The sequence below is a fragment of the Oncorhynchus gorbuscha genome, unplaced genomic scaffold, assembly GCF_021184085.1.
Source record: "Oncorhynchus gorbuscha isolate QuinsamMale2020 ecotype Even-year unplaced genomic scaffold, OgorEven_v1.0 Un_scaffold_2455, whole genome shotgun sequence".
In the NCBI taxonomy this organism is placed as follows: domain Eukaryota; kingdom Metazoa; phylum Chordata; class Actinopteri; order Salmoniformes; family Salmonidae; genus Oncorhynchus; species Oncorhynchus gorbuscha.
In genome coordinates this window covers 31,332-40,763 of record NW_025746964.1, presented here as the reverse complement: position 1 = coordinate 40,763, position 9,432 = coordinate 31,332, and positions in this window count along the sequence as shown.

Here is a 9,432-nt window from a genome sequence, read left to right as displayed (position 1 = left end):
TGACACAATACCTGTTAGCAAAGATGTCAGCTACAGATGACGTGCAGGAGCTTGCAGGGATTTGTTGTTATGCTGGTGAATGAGGACCCAAAAGCGACTTAACGGAAACAGAGTCTTTATTCACGTCTTAAACAAAAGCGATAATCCTAATGCAATCCCCTCGTCAGTAGAGAGGAATGACTGGAGACGCGACCACAGACTGCAGGTCGCCGGGAAGGCACCGGCCGTAGCTGACTTTGACACCTGCTCACACGCAGCATCTGAAGAAGGTAAAACACGACAGGGCGGAACAAGGACACAGAACAGCGAACATCAAGCAAGGATCCGACAAGGACAGAAGCGGAAAACAAAGGGAGAAATAGGGACTCTAATCAGAGGGCAAAATAGGGGACAGGTGTGAAAAGAGTAAATGAGGTAGTTAGGAGAATGAGGAACAGCTGGGAGCAGGAACGGAACGATAGAGAGAGAGAGCGAGAGAGGGAGAGAGGGAGGGGGAGAGAGAGGAATAGAAAGAGGGAAAGAACCTAATAAGACCAGCAGAGGGAAACGAATAGAAGGAAAGCACAGAGACAAGACATGATAATCAATGACAAAACATGACAGTACCCCCCCACTCACCGAGCGCCTCCTGGCGCACTCGAGGAGGAACCCTGGCGGCAACGGAGGAAATCATCAATCAACGAACGGTCCAGCACGTCCCGAGATGGAACCCAACTCCTCTCCTCAGGACCGTAACCCTCCCAATCCACTAAGTACTGGTGACCACGTCCCCGAGAACGCATGTCCATGATCCTCCGTACCTTGTAAATAGGTGCGCCCTCGACAAGGACGGGGGGGAAGACGAACGGGGCGCGAAGAAAAGGCTTGACACAGGAGACATGGAAGACAGGGTGGATGCTGAAAGATGTCGCGGAGGCCATGAAGCAGGTTCCTCACAGCGGTTCCTCTCTAGGATTGACGACCTGAGGTTTTGACACGGAACGGACCAATGAACCTGCATTGTCAACTTGGGGTTTTAGCTGTCGTACAGGGAGATATCAGGTTACGAGTGGAATAAATAAACTTGATTTGACCGATTTGACAATACCTGGACTCTTAATCCAACGATGATTTGTGCGGCTCCTTAGTCTGGAAGCCCTGTAACGGCAAAGTGCAGAGAACCTGACCCTCCTCCAGGTGCGCAGATCACCGGTAATAAAGGACAAAAGCCTGAGCGGAGGGAACGCTGAGACTGGCGAGCTGGGACGAGAACAGAGGAAGCTGGTACCCAAGACTACTCTGAAACGGAGATAGCCCGGTAGCAGACGAAGGAGTGAGCCCACTGAAGAACAGCCAGTGAGCGTATTCTGCCCAGGGAGCTGTTCTGCCCAAGACGCAGGGTTTTGCTTTAAAGAAAGGCTGTCTCTCAATATGCGACCAATCGTCTGATTGGCCCTTTCTCTTGACCGTTAGACTGGGGATGAAAACCGGAAGAGAGACTGGGCGGAAGCACCAATCAAACGACAGAACTCCCTCCAAAACTGTGACGTGAATTAAGTCGGACCTCTGTCTGAAACGGTTCTTATGGTCAGTCCAAACGGGAGGCCATGAATTCTGAACACATTCTCAATGATGATTTGTTACCCACATCATAGCGGAAGGAAGCTTAGCGAGGGGAATGAAATGTGCCGCCTTAGAGAACCTATCGACAACCGTAAGAATCACAGTCTTCCCCGCAGATGAAGGCAGACCGGTAATAAGATGGAAGCTGGGATAGAATGGCTCCCACGCCCACCTCTGAAGCGTCAGTCTAAGGCGATGTGAGACCATGGTCGAGAAGGAATGGGAAGGGTCTGAGACGACCGGCAGGAGGAGAGAAATACCTGACTTAGAAAGCGCGCAGTCCGAACAAGACAGCCACGAAAGCCTGGCGCGTGTCACGCTCCTGAGTAGGCCATAAAAACCGAGAAATGTGACAGAATAGAAGCAAGCGTGCCTTCACGAGAGACCGGGGTGGCCAGCTAACTTGGCAGAGTGAGCCCACTGAAGAACAGCCAGACGAGTAGAGACAGGAATCATTAAAATGAAGGTTACTAGGACATTAGCGAGACCGAACGGCAGAACCCGGTATTCAAAATGTGAGTGAGTGCTTGCTTTACCTGTCTCTCAATTCCCCAGACAGTCAACCCGACAACACGCCAACTTCAGGGAGAATCCCCTCGGGGTCGGTAGAAGCCACAGAAGAACTAAAGAGACGGGATAAGGCATCAGGCTTGGTGTTCTTATTACCCGGGCGATAAGAAATCACGAACCGAAACGAGCGAAAAACAACGCCCAACGAGCTAACCGAACAGACCGTCCTTCTTCTTAACAAAACCCCCGCCTCCGGCGGAATAATCAGACAAATAATCCTCGAGAGCCTTACGTGCATTAAGTCGTTTAGCAGAACGGATGGTACTCAAGGTTCTTATGGTCAGTCCAAACGACAAAACCGGAACAGTCACCCCTCCAACCACTGTCGCCCATTCCTCCTAGGGCTAAGAAACGGATGGCGAGCAGTTAAACACTTCCCACATCATAGTTGCGTTCCGATGGCGACAGGCGATGAGAAAATAAGCGCAAGGATGGACCAGGTTAAAAGGTGAACGTCAGAATGGAAATGGTCTCACTGGGATAGAATATGAGGGTTAAAGGTAGTGTCTCACATCTGATACTGGGGAGAAGACTACCATCTAATGAATTGTTTAGTGACGTCTGAGAGTAACAAGGATAGGAGCCCATGTAAAAACAACCCTCAGAGAGATCAAAAGCACTGCAGGAAGCGGAACCGGACCACAAAGTACAGGATCTTGACAGAAGTAAGAGCTGTGAGAGGGGTAGCAACTTGAGCTCTGGCCTTACTGAATGAAATGACATAGAAATTAGCAGAAACCTAGAAAAGCGCTGCAACTCGACACGTGACTTTGGAACGGGCCAATCACTGACAGCCTGGACCTTAGCGGGATCCATCTGAATGCCTTCAGCGGAAATAACAGAACCGGAGGGAAATGGTTGACAGAGGAGACATGAAAGGCGCACTTCCAGCCTTCACGTAGAGACAATTCTCTAAAATGGCGCTGGAGTACACGCTGAACGTGCTGAACATGAATCTTTAAGTGACGGTGAAAAAACGAGCGAGCAGGATAGTCACTGGAGGCAGCAAGAGTGCGAAACTAAGAGTAATCCGTTATGGATCGATCACCTTGACATAGGGAAGCCAGGGCCCTAGAAGCCTCCTTACCAAAAACTGAACGATCAAAAACCCGTATCATCTCCTCTTTAAAGTTCAGATAATTGTTAGAACACTCAGCTCTTGCCTCCCAGATAGCTGTGCCCCACTCCCGAGCCCGACCAGTAAGGAGTGAAATGACGTAAGCAATCCGAGCTCTCTCTCTGAGTATGTGTTGGGTTGGAGAGAGAACACAATATCACACTGGGTGAGAAAGGAGCGGCACTCAGTGGGCTGCCCAGAGTAACATGGTGGGTTATTAACCCTAGGTTCCGGAGACTCTGAAGACCAGGAAGTAGCTGGTGGCACGAGACGAAGACTCTGAAACTGTCCTGAGAGGTCGGAAACCTGAGCGGCCAGGGTCTCAACGGCATGACGAGCAGCAGACAATTCCTGCTCGTGTCTGCCGAGCATTGCTCCCTGGATCTCGACGGCAGTGTTGCGAGAATCCGTAGTCGCTGGGTCCATTCTTGGTCGGATCCTTCTGTTATGCTGGTGAATGAGGACCCAAAAGCGACTTAACGGAAACAGAGTCTTTATTCACGTCTTAAACAAAAGCGATAATCCTAATGCAATCCCCTCGTCAGTAGAGAGGAATGACTGGAGACGCGACCACAGACTGCAGGTCGCTTCGGGAAGGCACCGGCCGTAGCTGACTTTGACACCTGCTCACACGCAGCATCTGAAGAAGGTAAAACACGACAGGGCGGAACAAGGACACAGAACAGCGAACATCAAGCAAGGATCCGACAAGGACAGAAGCGGAAAACAAAGGGAGAAATAGGGACTCTAATCAGAGGGCAAAATAGGGGACAGGTGTGAAAAGAGTAAATGAGGTAGTTAGGAGAATGAGGAACAGCTGGGAGCAGGAACGGAACGATAGAGAGAGAGAGCGAGAGAGGGAGAGAGGGAGGGGGAGAGAGAGGAATAGAAAGAGGGAAAGAACCTAATAAGACCAGCAGAGGGAAACGAATAGAAGGAAAGCACAGAGACAAGACATGATAATCAATGATAAAACATGACATTTGTAGTCTTGCATGATGACTAATTTGATGCTAATTAGCACTTTGGAATCTGAGTGTAAATAAAGCCGAATATATTGATAAAAGTCACCTTGTCTGAAAAAGAAAGCCTGACTTGCCTAGTTAAATAACGGTTAAATAAGATGTTTAAAAGCCTACACGTAACACAGGCCTTATTTTTAGTGTTTCTAAAATCCCCTATAGTAAAAATGAATGGTTGAAAAATTATTGGAACCATTTCCTGGGCGCCCAAAACGTGGATGTCGATTATGGCAGCCCCCGCACCTCTCTGATTCAGAGGGGTTGGGTTAAATGCAGAAGACACTTTTCAGTTGAATGCATTCAGTTGAACAACTGACTAGGTATCCCCCTTTCCCTTTCCCTGTTTGACCGCTAGGTTTTTGTGGGTATTATGACACCTCCACTGTGGGGCTCAACATTCTCAACATTACAATATTACTCACTCTGGAGTCAATGGGAGGGACCACCCCATTCACCATTATCGTGTTGAGCAGGGGAGAATCGCCCTTGTGTTGGGTAGATTAGCTTCTAAACTGACCAGCCCTTTCGGAGCTCACACACACACAAACACACACACAATCACACACACAAACAGAGATAAGAGCAACCGTCATACACACACACATTTTCTCACTGTACTGAAAAACAAGTGAGAGGTGTATCTTCTCTAATGAGGGCTTTTGAAAAGGTCACTCACTGTATGACATCTTTCCTGTTAGTCTAAGAAAAAATAACTAATGTAGCCTATACCGGAAACCTCTGAAAACTCAGATTAGAAAATGTATTTCTTATTTTATGAAACTATAACAGTTATCAACAGTTGATAATATATGCGCATATATATTTATGCATATTACTAGTAGTATATTTCTAAACGATAGCATTCTCAAAGAGTTGTGGAAAATAAGAATGAGGCCTTAATCTTACTCAGATAATTCATAGAGAAAACAAGAAGGTTTAGGCCAAAAGCAGATGAGGGGGAAAGAATGCATTAATATGGTCAGGTGGGGAAAAGAGAGCATTAATGTGGTCAGGTGGGGAAAAGAAAAGAGCATTTCTATGGTCAGGTGGGGAAAAGAGAGCATTTCTGTGGTCAGGTGGGGAAAAGAGAGCATTAATGTGGTCAGGTGGGGAAAAGAGAGCATTAATGTGGTCAGGTGGGGAAAAGAGAGCATTAATGTGGTCAGGTGGGGAAAAGAGAGCATTTCTGTGGTCAGGTGGGGAAAAGAGAGCATTTCTGTGGTCAGGTGGGGAAAAGAGAGCCTTAATGTGGTCAGGTGGGGAAAAGAGAGCATTAATGTGGTCAGGTGGGGAAAAGAGAGCCTTAATGTGGTCAGGTGGGGAAAAGATAGCATTAATGTGGTCAGGTGGGGAAAATAGAGCATTAATATGGTCAGGTGGGGAAAATAGAGCATTAATATGGTCAGGTGGGGAAAAGAGAGCATTAATGTGGTCATGTGGGGAAAATACCAAAATTTCTGTGGTCAGGTAGGTTAAATTGAGATTTTTGCATCAATGTGGTCAGGTGGGGGAAAGAGAGCATTAATGTTGTCACTCAGGTCAGATTAAATACCATATACCATGGTGCTGAACCAGGCAGATAGGTTATGTCATTGTGTTATTTTTGTACCAAGAGAAATGTACCAGGAATGGCCACTGGGACTTAGTAGTAATATTGGGACAGATGCTCAGACAGCACAGCTGTTTAAATGAAATGTCCCTTTGAGGGCTTGAACTGTGCTTAGTGCTCAAATGCTTTACCCAGAGACAGGGCTTTCAAATGCATTCATCTTTGAGGGCTTTCAAATGCATACCTCTTTGAGGGCTTTCAAATGCATACCTCTTTGAGGGCTTTCAAATGCATACCTCTTTGAGGGCTTTCAAATGCATACCTCTTTGAGGGCTTTCAAATGCATACCTCTTTGAGGAGGAGTGCATCTGACTGTCATACATTTTTCATCATATTAATTGTGAATGAAAAAAGTTTAACATTTTATTTTAGATGAATACACTAACCTTATTACGAAGGTTATTAAAATATACGAGGGTAGCGGAATCCAGGATAGTTTGAAGTCAAAAAGTATTATTGTCTCCTTGACATGTAGATTCGTGCAAGTGTGTTATACCCCGTATACACAGCGGGATTACAACGGAAGATCCTACAACAGAAGCGAGAGAAATCACGCTGGCACAAGGCCCAGTTGAACAAAGCGTTCTTTGACCACACATTCCAAACCTGTTATGCACTCCACTGCATAAACCTGATGGCACCGTGGTCAGGTAAATAGTATCCCTGCATTGACAAGAAAAGCTACCTGCTCCAATGCTCCCATCCAGCAACATTAGGTTACCATCTATTTGATTTACCCAGCAAGTAGAGCGCATATCATCTGGTATCGTTTAAGGTTTGGTTTCTATTGGAGTGAGCACCTGACCTAGTCCACAGGGGTATCCCCACCCACCCTCAGCTGCCTGCGACCAGCAGAGACGTGCTTCGTCATTGCAAGACGCGTCACTGGAATACTCGGATCAATATGCTGTAACTTCTGAAGGCGTCGGGAAACACTTGAATTATGATGGCGGAATAATACCAGGAAGAAATCAGGAAGAAACGTCTCACCTCTCAGGTAAATAAAAACGAGAGTGCCATGTTAGGGAAACATCGAAAGTCTAATATAATCTAATATGGAAGGCAAAAATCGGTTTCTTTTTTTTGCGCAGCCGTCAATTCAGTTCGCTTGAAGTTCAAATTGCGCCGTGTTTGTGGGAAGGGGGGGGACAACAAGAATGTTAACAATTGGTGTAATTATCGGTGTCCAAACGTGTCATTGGTGGACTACAATTGGGATGGTGTCTGACTACTCAGCCGTTTAGTCAAAATATTTCGCTTTTCTTCACAAACAGCGTTGCAATTGATCCAAATATAGCCCTAGACGTTGTGTTATTTCAATAATAACTATTACATTTATCAGACTTGCCTCCCTTTGAGATCCGAATTTTGGTTTACTAGCCTATTTCTTCTACATTGATGTTGAACAGGTGTTTCTGAGCCTACCACAGAAAGCCTTTGCGCTTGGCCTTGTCAAGACAGTCCACTTGCTTATATTTGGAATACCTCCGTTTAATACAATACTACCTGTTATTATTGTTCTTTCATATTTTGCTGATTTGTATTAGGCTATTTGATTTTTTAAAATATACATAATATAGGCCTCTTTGGTGTGTGTATTTAGAGTCCAGTACCCACCGAGCAGAGGAGCCATAGACGTTATTTCTTGACAGTTTTACAATTTAATTAAACATTTAAAGCTGAAATAACTATTCAACTCCTTTGTTACAGTTGAGTCAATAACTATTCAACTCCTTTGTTACAGTAAGCCTAAATGTCTTGAGTCAATAACTATTCAACTCCTTTGTTACAGTAAGTCTAAATGTCTTGAGTCAATAACTATTCAACTCCTTTGTTACAGTAAGTCTAAATGTCTTGAGTCAATAACTATTCAACCCCTTTGTTATGGTAAGCCTAAATGTGTTCAGGAGTAAAAATTTGCTTAGCGTGGATTTTATCTTACACTAATAGTGTTTAACATGATTTCGAATGACTCATCTCTGTACCCCACACATACAATAATCTGTAAGGTCACTCAGTCGAGCAGTGAATTTCAAACACAAATTCAACCACAAAGACCCGGGAGGTTTTCCAATGCTTTGCAAAGAAGGGCACCTATTGGTGGATGGGTAAAAAATACAACTGACATGAATGTCTGAACATGGTCAATTTATTAATTTCACTTTGGATGTTGTATCAAAACACAGATTCACTACAAAGATACAGGCATCCTTCCTTACTCAGTTGCCAGAGAGGAAGGAAACCAATTTGTAAGTCACTCTGGATAAGAGCGTCTGCTAAATGACTTAAATGTAAATGTAAATGTAAACCGCTCAGGGATTTCACCATGAGGCCAATGGTGACGTTAAAACAGTTTAATGGCTATGATAGGAGGAAACAGGATGGATCTACAACATTGTAGTTACTCCACCATTCTAACCTAATTGACAGAGTGTAAAGAAAGAAGCATGTACAGAATAAGAATATTCCAAAACATGCATCCTGTTTGCAACAAGGCACTAAAGTAGTACTGCAAAAATATGTGGCAAAGCAATTCACTTTTCTCTCCTGAATACAAAGTGTTATGTTTGGGGCAAATCCATATTTTCAAGCATAGTGGTGGCTTCATCATGTTATGGGTATGCTTGTAATCGTGAAAGATCGTGTAGTTTTTCAGGATAAAAAAATGAACTAAATGGAGGAAATTCCTAGAGGAGAGATTAATACACCTTTCAGCAGGACAATAACCTAAAACACAAGGCCAAATTTACACTGAAGTGGCTTAAGAAGACAGTGAATGTTCCTGAGTGGCTGAGTTACAGTTTTGACTTAAATCTGCTGGCAAGATTTAAGTCAATCTATGTCAAGACCTGGAAATGGTTGTCTAGCAATGATCAACAACCAATTTGACCAATTTTGAAAAGAATAATGGGTAAATGTTGCACAATCCAGGTGTGGAAAGCTCTTAGAGACTTACCCAGAAAGACTGTAATCGTTTGTTGTAATGATTGTTGTAATCATTACCAAAGGTGATTCTAACATGTATTGACTCGGGGCGAATACTTATCAAATCAAGATATATTAGTGTTTTATTTTTCATTAATTTGTTACAAATGTCAGAATTTGTCTTCCACTTTGACATTACAGAGTATTTTGTTTTGTTTAGATCGTCGACAAAATAAATGACAATTTAATACATTTTAAGGTCGTCATTGTAAAATAAGATTTTGTTCTTAACTGACTTGCCTAGTTAAATAGAGGTTAAAAAGAAGAATTCCACTTTGTAACACAACAAAATGTGAAAGTCCAGGGGTGTGAATACATTCTAAAGGCACTGACGTTTCACAGAGAAAAGCTGACCAATACAACTATGCAATGCAAGATGGCCAGTTTTGTAATATTATATGTATTTCATACATAAAATTGTGAACATTTGTGAAATAGAATTAATTGGGAAGGAATATGCCGAATATGTCACTAATTGCACCTTATTACCTATATAGTTACTACTTTTGACCAGGGCCCATAGCTCT